The 12,713-nt window shown below is 34.8% G+C and overlaps 1 pseudogene; it reads left to right on the forward strand.

The window, feature by feature from the left end:
• Positions 1–832: 832 nt before the first annotated feature.
• Positions 833–1,365, forward strand: LOC119256942 (NADH dehydrogenase [ubiquinone] 1 alpha subcomplex assembly factor 2-like; annotated as a pseudogene).
• The last annotated feature ends 11,348 nt before the right edge of the window (positions 1,366–12,713 follow it).

Consider the following 12,713-nt stretch of genomic DNA (forward strand, 5'->3'; position numbering starts at 1 on the left):
AGGTGGGTCTCCTCCCTTGCTGGGGATCGAACTCATGCCACAGTGGCTGCTGATAGCTTCATAGGTTGTGTCTTAACCCCTTGAGCCACGAGGGAGTTCCCCCCATCTTAGGGTATTGGATCCAGTTTTTCTACCCCACATTTTTTTTGTGTGTTTTGCACCTGTGTCTTATCTTTTTTACCTCACTGAATGCTCAAATCTCCATTTATCATTTAAGACCCAATGCAATTTCCCATTTCTCCACGAAATCTTCGAAGAGTACCCCATGAGATCTTTCTGAATTTGTAGCCTATCCTTAGTATTGGACACACAGTGATGTTTTGCAATAATCTTCAAACTTTTAAAACACAAGACCCTTTTATATTCTTGAAAATTATTAAGGTGGGGCCTCCCCTGTGGCGCAGCGGGTTGAGCACAGTGCTGTGAAGCTGTCTGCAGCCTCTGCAGTGCTGGTTCGATTCCCAGCCAGCCAGGGAGATTCCCACATGGCGAGGCAGACCTCTCCTGTCTCACCTGCTGCTCCCCTCAGCAGTGTACTGCAGTCCTTCTGCCTGTTCTGCTCCCTGCTCTCTCTGTCTCAGGTCAATTCTTTGACCCTCTGTTCTTCTGGCCTGTAGCCCAGGGCTTGTATAAATAAATCTTTGAAAAAGAAAAAGAAAATTATTAAGGAGCCCAAGACTTACATTTACATGAATTGCACCTAACTATACTTGTTACATTATAAATTAAAACTGAGGAAAAAAATAATATTAAAAAATAAGTCAATCCAGGTGTTTCAGCTGCGACGGCGCCAGGTCAGGCTGCTACCTGCGCAGGGAGCTCCTCGGAAGGCATGGGTTGGTCTCAGGATTTATTCCGCATCTTGTGGAGAGTGCTATCTAAGGAAGCGAAGGAGCTCATGGGCACAGAGCAGTTCGGGAACAAATACTACTATCTCGTGGAGTACAAGAACTGGAGAGGACAAACTATCCGAGAAAAAAGAACTGTAGAAGCAGCAGATAGAAGAGAAGTAGACTATGAAGTAGGGGCTATCCCAACAGAATGGGAAGCTCGGATTAGAAAAACAAGAAAGACTCCACCTACTATGGAGGAAATACTAAAGAATAAAAAATATAGAGAAGAAATTAAAATTAAAAGCCAAGATTTTTATGAAAAAGAACTCCTTAGAAAAAAGAATGAGAAACTCCTAGTTCCACCACTTGAAACTCAGATTAAAGGACTTGCCTCTGCTCCATTCTTTGGGAAGGAAGAACCCTCGGTGGCTCCCACCAGCACTGGTAAACCTTTCAACCAGGATCCTGGACGCCACAAGGAGACAAGAGCCATAATCAGTAAATGCACTGTGGTAAAATTATTTCCTTTATATGTTTGTGATTATTTTAAAAAACAAAATATTACTTTGTAAAAAAAAAATAAAAAATAAAATAAAAATAAGTCAATCCAGGGGCCTCGCTGTTGGCATAGGGGTTAAGTCTCAATGCTACTACCACAAAGGCCCACTGCAACTGCCTGAGTTCTATCCCCAGCCAGGGAGGTGACCCACATGGTGCAGCAGACCTTTCCTATCTCACCCACTGCTCCCCTTAGCCGTGTATTTCAGTAAACCCACCTGTTCTGTTTCCCATTCTGTCTCTGGTGAATCCTCTCACCCCCTACATCTGGCCTGCACCCCAGTTCTTCTACACAAAATTAAAAACTTAAAAAAAAATCCACTGCTTTCTAACATAAATACATATTTAAAAAAATTAGTAAGTGAGAAAAGAAAGCAAGCACTGTACAAAAATGAATGATGTAAAATATATATAATTTAAAAAATTTTATTAGTGAAAAGAGTGGCATTATTTTACACTTTTGCCAATCTTTTTAAATTTCTTACTAATGAAGATGGCTATATTCTCATATTATACACATTAAATCTTTTGGCCTATCACACGTTATATTATTTCTGAAAAAGTTCGTTGTACATTCATGTGAAGATGATAATGAAAAGAGTTTTACCATAGGATAAATTACAGGTTTAGCTACCTAAAAATTAGCCCTCTATTAGGTAAATGTTTTTCTCTATCTACTTGCAAAAAATAATAGAAACAAGGAAGCCATACATTGTCAAGCACAGTTTACTACCTTGTGACTTTAAATCTCACACATCTTCTAATACTGATATTGGGTTTTAACTTCCACAAAGTTAATTCTTAAGAAAAAATATATCTGACTCAGTTTAAGCAAAAGTCACTGATTTTATATAAATGTTATAAATCCATAAGATAGTCCCTGTTCAAAGGCAAATGATTTTATGAATTACTTAAATCACACTATCTCCTTCCCATCAGATATGGTAACTGAGAATTGTCTGTTAATTATCCCAACTGTTTGCTATTATGATTGGTTGGCTGTAGATTTATTGAAAAATATTAGTTATGGGCTGCTAATTAACTCCTATTTCATAGTTCTACTTTCAAGAATACACAGTAAAGTATGTGGTATGGTCACATGTAATACAGGTAAGGAAAAATGAGGTTCTATTAAAATTTTAGGATTGTGGAATCAGTCTTCTGCTAAAATATTTTAACAGTTTTTTATTTTTTTTTTTTTTTAATAGAGGCATGTTTTTATTTATTTATTTATTTATTTATTCATTTGTTTGTTTTGTTTATACATGCACTGGGTACAGTCAGAAGCGCGGGAGGGTGAGAGAATTCACCAGAGCCAGAGCAGGAAGCAGAGCAGGCAGAAGGACCGAAGTACACTGCTGAGGGGAGCAGCGGGCAGCAGGAGAGGTCTGCGCGCCATGCGGGACCCTCCTCCGGTGGCCGGGGAGCAGCCGGGGATCGAACCGGCGCTGCAGAGGCTGCTGGCAGCTTCGCAACCCAGCGCTCAACCGCTGCGCCACCGGGGAGGCCCTTTAACAGTTTTTTAAATAATTATTTGGGAAGTAAAATATTCAGGAAGTTGGCAATAAACTGATTATTGAAAAAAAAAAACAATTATTTAGCAGAGTAGTATAGAGAAGCTTTATATAGAATATTGGTGATCTTAAGATTTAAAATAAGTGAAATAAATAGTCTTGATGTTCAAAGAGTCAATGTATTTTTTGGAAGGTAAAACTAGAACTTATGAAAGATACATATGGAGTAATAAGTGATCATACAGAATGTATATCATATGGTGGGAAGCAGTAAATAGGGCACACACCTCTATAAGCAACTCAGACACCTGTGTGTGCCACTTCAGTTCTTTTCACATATATCCCATCCTTTAGCCATGCTTTTAGGATCACAGCCTCCAGGCTTGACACAGGTGCCATGGGCCAAGTCTTAACTCAGATATTCTCACTTCCTTCTTCCAGGCTTGCCTGAAGCCTAGGTATGAGATAGTCACTGATGCTGAAAGAGTAACACCAGGAAGTAAACCTTTACCATTGGGAGATGAGAGCCAACAGATGGATGTTTCCCTGTTTTGTCATCCTGGAAAAGAGTTCTTTCATGAATCTCATAAGATCTTACGAGACTGAGCATCAGTTTCCTCTGATCATGGCTTACTTGATTTATCTTTATGTTTGTATTCATTCTTACCCCCTTTCACTCCACTTCTCTCTCTTCCTACGTAAAACAATTTCCCAATAAACTGCTTACACTTAAGCCCTGAAATAGAGCATTTGTGTGGAAAAGCTTGAAAATCTTAAGCTATTAGAGCCATTGAAATTGGCACAAGTAATCCCCTCGTTAGAGGAAGGAAGCTTCCCTTTCCCTGGAAACATTGAAAATAGTCTACCTGAAGCCAGAGGCTTTTCTTACTCCCTGCCTCCAACTGTTGTCAAACCAAGGCCTCAGAAGACAAGGAACAAGTGGCTGAAACAGATAACCCTAGGGCTTCAGATTCCTGGGAAATATTTCAGGCTGTGTAGATAACCAGATTTCAACAGAGCATGCATAGTCCTTAGGTTCATGACCTTAAATTCACACCAACTCAACATAATACTAAAATATCCATTTAGGAGAGACATCAAGCTGCCATATTTTGTATATGCAATGTGTATAGGAGTATGAATCTCATCTGAGCCTGCTCAGATGACCTGCAGATGACCAGCAATGTCTGTCCGATAACTCCAATATCCTATTGCCAAGACCTCCACTGTCTTCCTTCCGCTCTTTTTTTCCTTTCCAGCCCTTACCCAATGAGATAGTCAATAGAGAAATTCACATTTTTGTCGCCATTATCTGCAGATAATAAAGTTCTCTTTCTCCAACAAATCTTGGGTCTGGTCTATTGAGGTAAGTCCAAGCTACGAACCTATTGACTTTGATAACATAATTCTATTTCTTGAATCAGATCTCAATATAACTGAAGTAGGACATTGTCCTTGATTTGGGAGGAAATAGTTTTCACACCAACAATATTCACAGTCTGGCTAGTAGATAATCAGAAGTTAGTGGGACATGTGGGGGAGCAGATCTTGAGCATACTGGCCCAAGATAATGTTGGGGACAAAATCAAGATACCCTATGTTGTACCTACTGACATGCAGATTATTTTGCCTAATTTTGCCTAATGTATTTTGCCAAGATGTATTTTGCCTAATTTTCTGTTGCCCTAAAATCAGGAAGTAAAATTTCTCTCTGGTAGTTTGGACAGGGAGAGAGAGTTGTCTTATCCTGCCATTCCAAAGTGGCTTGCAAGGTGTGTTTTCAATGTGTATGTAGATAACCCCTGCAAAATTCCCTTTTCCTTTAAACTTTGAACTTTTTTATTCTGTTCTTCCTTCTTGAATTTATTGCTCCTTTTCTAGAGACTATATTACCTTACTAAAATGACCAGATGATAGGTTCCTTTATTCTACAGATGGCCTCTATGTGCTTGTAATTAAAATCTGTCTTTTCTTTTGCTAATCTCTCACATCAATGGCATTATTTTCCAGCCATTCAGTCATAGAAGGGCAGAGAAAAATTAGTTTTCTCCCCACAAGACTAGAAGAACTTACTGTAGAATATTTATTTAGAAACATTTATCTATGTCTTGGGGTACAGCATCCTGGTAAAAGGGCCTGGAGTTGGTCCAAAAACTGATGAGATGTTTCCTTGAAACTTGACATAATAATGGTCTACAACAGATAATGTAGCGATTCCAAATATGCCTTGAGAAGGTATAAGGTATGAATGAGAGAATGGAACATAGACATTGAGACTGTGTTTCTTATTTCCTTCCCCAGTGACATGGGTTACCTAGAAGCCCAGCTAGTCACTCAACCATGCACAATCTAGCAATCAGAGGAAATAAAGTACTGGATTAGTCTTGACTAATGGAAAGGGGAATCAATGAGAAAGAGGAGTGAGTGACCGAAAGGGACATTAATTTTGAGATACCCATCATAAAGTACCTTAAAAGGTCCAATGGGATGATGAGCTCATCTCCAATAGCTAGAGTCAACTGGATAACACATCCTTTAAAGAATCTCTTTCTCCCCTATTTCATTCCACTGCCCCTGACTCCTTCCCTGTGATCAATTTTCAAATTATATGCACATATTTTTCTTATAAGGCTCTACTTAGAAAATTAGTATCATAGTTTTATAGTAAATATTAATTTACTTTTCCTTCCTATGAAACTATAACGACAGGAATTTTGACTTACTCATTTCCACATCTCCCAGCTCCAGCCCATAGTAAGACATTACTATATTTTGTTAAATAAATGATAATATTTGTGGGAAATTTCCTGTGGCTAGAGGTAATAACATGTTGCAAGTTGAAAGTGGATAGGCAGATATATGAATGCATAAGTAAAATTAGAGAGGAGTAAACCCTTGAATCTCTGCTATAATTTATATATCTCTATATTTTCAAGTACATCCAACAAGAATTTTTTTGTCTTCATATGCAGAGGCTTCATATAAAGCATATGGATCAGAGAAGTAGATATATGAATGTATAACAGTTCATCCTATAGGAGTCTTGAATTCATGGAAATATATATTAATATCATTTAACTAACAAGTAGCTAAGAGTGAGCAATTGTTTATAGAACTTTGCCAAGCATTGCAACAAATGGTTTGCATAAATTATTTCATTTACAAATGAAGAGATGAAGAATTTCAGAGATTTAATATCTTACTCAAGGTCACAATATTGTTAAATGGCACATCTGAAAGTAAAACCAATTTTACTGTATCATTAATCTCAGTCTTCATGATGATAAAGATATTTATACATGCCTATAAACTTATGAAATCGAAAATCCTATTGACAGATCATGCTTCATTCTCTTTTATTTCTCAGTATGTCCATTGTGCCTTGCAGAAAGGAGTCTTTGTTGAATTTGAAGTAATCTAAAATTTGATTAACATGGCCATCAGGTGACTACAGAAAAATTAGAAGATGAAAGTGTAGTAGATGAAGAGGTAAATTGGAAAGATAAAATCTCAGAATTCATTGTCTGAATCTAATTAGGTATATTAAGCATTATTAGGGGAACCAATAGCGAGAACTACATCAAAGGAATGAGTTTTCAAGGGCCACGAGCGAGCATGGTATTTTCTAATTCTTTCATCCATAGGTACCCTCCAGTTTCTCCATCTAGGTATACTGAGAACTATATTAACTATAACCACATGTCAAGATTATTATTCCATATTGAGTAGTCAAAGAAATTGACAAATTTTATGCATAAAATATTTAAAAATAGAAAAAAAATCCAGTTATCTTTGCTGATAGATATAAACCCTGCTATGACTATATGATGACTTATTCTGTTATAGCTCCAAGTTTCCATAATTTATGAGTAATAAACTAGTTGAAAGCCTATATAGCTATGACACAGGAAAGAACTATGAAAAATGCTGATTATATAAATTACACTTCTGGGATTAATATCAAAAGATACTAATTTTTTACAATCTTTATTAAGTTTCAATTAGGGTTCTAACTCCAAAAAAGTTTTAAAACTATCTAAAATTAGCCAATAAGAGAATAAAAAGCAATCATTATTCTCGCAGTCATGACTCCTCTATCATGCTTCAACAATTTAATTAAAAGATGGGTAATAAATCTTTTGTCAGCAGATGTGTATATGAGGGTGCTCAGAGAGCCAAATCAATGAGCCAAAATACAGGACTACACAATACTGTTGTAATAATGTTTTTGTTGGATAAGCAAAAGCTATTTTGTGACTTATTTGCATACAGAGATTTCCTTTATTGATTCCATTTTAAGTTAGTCTTACAGTGTTAGGGGCATAGCTCAGTAGACATATTCTGCTAGAGAAGAGAGAACAATATAATTTAGATTGATTCTATCTTTATTTTTTAAAACTGGATGATGTCTTCATATTTATTTTTTATTTATTTATTTATTTATTTTTTGTGGAACCCTCCCCGGTGGCTGGGGATCAAACTGGTGCTGCAGAAGCTGCCGGCAGCCTCACAACCCAGTGCTCAACTGCTGCGCCACCAGGGGAGGCCTGATGTCTTCATATTTAGATGCAAAATGAGTTTAAAACTAATGTTTGCCTTTATGAAAAGATGAGATATTATCCACATTGCTACCTTTAAATACCATTTTAAATATGTACTAAAAGTATCCTGAGTAAACTTTTTGTGACATAAAGCTGTTTTAACCCTACTGTTTTTTCCCAAAGTTCATATTCACTGTCATGACTGGTAATCATCTCTACAAATATATAGCTTATTTAATGTTTCTTCAGAATTCTCTGAAGAAAACAAAGGGATATAAATATTAAGAAAACTGAGAGTATCTATGGATAACATGTAACTTGATATCCTAATGCAATTCAATTAGTTAAGAAGAAAATTCTCTTATAGAATACTTAGAGATAATATAGAGACAATAGTCTCTCTGTATTAGGATTATTACATTTTACTTTATCTAAAGAATAACATATATAGTATGTCATATACTGTATATGTAATCTATATTCACACAAGGAGAACAAATAAAGATTTGAAATGACCTGGAAACATTTTAAATTTCTCCTTCTCCTTGTTTTTGTATTTCTTATTAATTTTGATTTATTTCAGTATCACACTATAAGGTTAAACCATAATATTTATAAATTGAGATTATAGTAAATCTGAGATCAGCAAATGAAAAACATGTTATTGTGTAAAAGACTTTCTCCTAAGTAAAAATGGTAACATAAAAATATTAAGCAAATCATAAAATTAGGAAAGATTTCTATAGATAAGCACAAATATGTCAGTGAAAGAAGCTGGATACAAAAAGCTGTAATTGAATGATTCCATTTATATGAACTCTACAGAAGGAGTTAATGCACCGGGATTGAAAGTAGGTTCACAGTTACCAGACACAGGGGAAATGGGAGAGAGAATGACTGTAATGTGTACAGGCTTTTGTTTTGGAGTCATAAAAATGTTTTAGAATTAGAATGTAGTGATAGTAATAAAACATTGTGAAACAGAGAAATACACTGAATCATAGACATTAAAGGATAAATTTTTATCACATGAATTATGTCAATTAAAAATATAAATAAAATTTGAAACTATTTCATTTATTCCTCTATTTCAAGATAACACTATATATGTACAATATTGGTGGTGGAAATCTTTTACTTATGACTCAGGGGAAAAAACCTAATCAAACACACACAAACACTGTAAATATATAATTGAAGATGAAATATCTATGATATTGCTGATATTTAACAACTGCTTAATGTGATATTTAGCAATGTGTAATATGCAGCATAAACTGAAATACAAAACAGCCCCTTTGAGGTACACTTTGTTGAAAATGACCATTTTTCCAGGAAGTATAATCATCCAATAGCTTTGTGCTAATCTTTAGTATGAATGTTGTGGTTTTACCTCCTACTAATTATTATATTAGGAGACAATCAATTTTAGTGTGTTATTTACCTTAGCTCTAATAAATGTGTATGTCTGATATTCTGTGTGTGTGTGTGTGTGTGTGTGTGTGTGTGTGTGATTATCAGTTAAGTAGGGCAATGGAGGACTAGGAAGGTGGTCTGCTTAATGTGGTACGAATAACTCTGTACTAGTAAGTAGGAGGTAAGTTCTTTTTCATATTTAAATTTTATTTTTACATTCCCCATACAATTACAAACCCCTTATTTTGACCCCAATTCCTCCTTTCCCTGTCTCCCAACCCCCATGGTTCATAGTTGTTTGTTGATTTTGATATTTTCTTTCTTACAGTTATTCTTTTTCCTGGTCCCTTATTTAAGTTTTCTAGATATCTGCTATGAGTGAGACCATCCGGTATTTTTCTTTTTCTTTCTGGCTTATTTCGCTGAGCATGATCCCTTCCAGCTCCATCCATGTTGCTGCAAATTGCATGTGTTTATCTTTTTTGAATATTGAGTAATATTCAATGGTGTGTATGAACCACATCTTCTTGAGCCAGTCATCTATTTCTGGGCATTTGGGCTGTTTCCAAAGCTTAGCTATTGTAAATAGTGCTGCTATAAACATAGGGGTGCAGGTGCTCTTTGGAATTGATGTTTCTGTGTCCTTTCAAATTAAAGAGCTTCTGCACAGCAAAAGAGACAATAACAAAAACAAAGAGAAACCCTATCAACTGGGTGAATATTTTTGCACACAACACTTATGATAAAGGACTGATCACAAAAAATCTACAAAGAGCTGATGAGACTCAACAAAAACAAAGAAAATAATCCAGTCAAAAAATGGGCAGAAGAGTTAAAAAGAAACTTCTCTGAAGAGGAAATGCAAATGGCCAACAGGCAAATGAAAAAATGTTCAACATCATTTGTAATCAGGGAAATGCAAATCCAAACTACAATGAGATACCATCTTACACCAGTGAGAATGGCGTATATTAAAAAAACTAGCAACAACAAATGTTGGCTAGGTTGTGGAGAAAAAGGAACTCTCCTGCACTGTTGGTGGGAGTGCAAACTGGTCCAACCACTATGGAGAGCTGTGTGGAGATTTCTGGACCTACTAAACATAGAGCTCCCATATGATCCAGCAATTCCACTCCTAGGAGATAAGTTCTTATTGCAGGTTTGGGAATAATTTTTTTTTATGACTTAACACCAGTCAGTTTATTTCTTTGTTCCTTAGTGTCTTCATCTATAGAATTAAAATGTTGGATTGAGACAATGCAACATTAGAATTAAAACATTTCATTGAGACAATTAGACAAGCAGTTATAATCTCAAGTAATAATTCTTAAGCTACTAATAGAAGCTTCCTAGTGTTGTTCAAAAAGAAGTCCAGATTCCCAGGGAAAGCACAGGCATTAATTAGTGACACCCTCATGGCTATAAGGGAATTTAAGCATTGATACTGTGAACTGGATGATCTTTAAAGACCTTTGTATTTCTAAACTCCTATCAAATTTTACTAAAAATTTTGCCCAGTTAGTATACCATTCAACTAATTGTATTGAGAATAAAATTAATAATCTTGCTTCTAAAATTAAAGTGAAATAATATGAACATCATAATATTAAACACAATTGTTAAAACCATAAACTCATTTGTGAATATATTCTTTGTAATGAATCACTCCTATTTTTTACATTTTGTCTGATAGTCTATAACTCATTTTTATTGTTCAACAAACATTGAGGGAATAGTGAGTCACCTTTTATATTCCATAGGATTAATTGTCTAAAGATAGCCTCACTAAATCAGAAGCATTAGCTCTACTTAATGGTAGTGTGAATATAAGAGAGAACATTTCAAGTAATGAATGGTAGAACAGAGAGTTTCATGAAAGAACCAAAATGCTTTCAACTCCAATTTATAGACCTACCCACGTTAATTAAGGAAATTTATATGCATAGTAATGGAACCTAAACAATTTTTTGGAGAAAAAATCAGCTGCCATAGTACCAGTATGTGTCAAAAGAAATACATAGAACCCAAGTGTAATTTATTGTAGATAAATAATGCCTTGAGTTAATAAAAAAAACAGTCTACAACAAAGGAAAATGGTAAACAAAATGAAATTGCCAGTAATTAACATCAGGTGAAAATATTCTAATATTTTAATAACTTGCTTTAAAAAGTTGAACTAGATTATGAATGTTGTCTATTGGTTACCAATGCATTCCGCTGTTAATTGATTTAATGTGTAGATGCTACATCGTGAATTTATCAAGAACAAAATATAGGTAATATATGTCAATTCTAAGATCAATGAGGCATTTCTGATATGATAGATGATATGAATCAGATTCAGTTAACCATGATAGGCATTAGCAATAAAAAAAAATATGCTCATCTGACCTTATTACACTTCCTCCAAGTCTGCTAAAAAATTCTGTAATAATTTCAAAGAGTAGAAAACTCAGAGAAAATACTAAGATATAGTGAGAAATATTGAGTAAGAAACTTCTTGTATAATAAACTGTATAAATATTTATATCCGAAAGCTATTGATTAATAAAAATTCCCTTGTGATTTTGCTCTAGGCTGACGTTTGGTCAGTCAACAAAGATGGTTTCAAATTCTACAACTAATAATGAACCAAGCAAAAATGTAACATTTAGATATTTGCTAGAGTCATGAAAATGATGAATGATAAATCATATTAGAAAAGTAAGGGAAAATAATTTAAGTAAAATGCACATATAAATTATCAGTAAACTTTTGTAAATTAGTGCATCATCCAGAAGTTTTATCTTCATTCCTCAGTTGAGAAAATATATATATATATTAAATATGTTTAACTTTTTCAGTACTTAAAGCTTACTAAGGATTTGCAGTTGACAGAACTCAATTTTTTAAAGTTGCCCTTTAACAAGCATTAAAGTAGAAATTAAGATGCTTGTCCTGATATTCATAGATACATACAAAGACCTCTAAATATCCAAAACAATCTTGAAAAAGAAGAATAAAGTCAGTGAAGTGATATTTTCTGGTTCCAAAAGATTCTCCAAAGTTATAATTATCAATATGTGGTGGTCTTGGTCTCCAAGTATACATATCAATAACCAATGGAAAAAAACAGGCCAGGAAAAAAAGTAGCATCTTTTTTTTTTCCCAATAAACATTGAATAATATTATCACTTATAGAATATTCATGCCAGGCATTGAGCTAGAATATTTACATATTTTCTTAGCCACAGCTATGCAAGGTAGTTTTAACCATTCTATTGATAAGGACTTTTTTAAAGATTTTTTATTATTTTTTTTATTTTTGATAGAAGAACTGGAGTGTAGGCCGGAGGTACAGGAGGTGAGAAGATTCACCAGAAACAGAGTGGGAAGCAGAACAGGTAGATTGACTGAATACACTGTTAAGGGGAGCAGTGTATGAGTCAAGAGAGGTCTGCTATGCCATGTGGTTAGCTCTCTGGCTGGGCATTGAACTCAGGCAATCTTGGTGATAGTGCTGATACTTAATCCCTAGGCCACCAGAGAGGCCCATTGATAAGGAATTCGAGGCTAATAGAGTTTAAGTCAACCTACTAGTAAGCGGCAGAGTCATCATTCTGAACCCAGGTCCACCTGATTCCAGAGACTGATTCCAAAAGAAATATGAATAATATTCCAGGTGATTGCTTTGATATGACTTATAAAATAAGATAAAGTGTATATTGAAACATATTATTAATGCCTAATAAATATAAATTTAAAAATAGATTAAAGTACAAGTATAGTGAGCTATCCCTACATCCAAAATCAAAAGGTAGGGCAATGTGTACCTTAAATGCACAAAAGTCTTGGGACTTTACACAATGGAG

The sequence above is a fragment of the Talpa occidentalis genome, unplaced genomic scaffold (assembly GCF_014898055.3).
Source record: "Talpa occidentalis isolate TD23 unplaced genomic scaffold, MPIMG_talOcc4v2.1 talOcc4.4, whole genome shotgun sequence".
Lineage (NCBI taxonomy): Eukaryota > Metazoa > Chordata > Mammalia > Eulipotyphla > Talpidae > Talpa > Talpa occidentalis.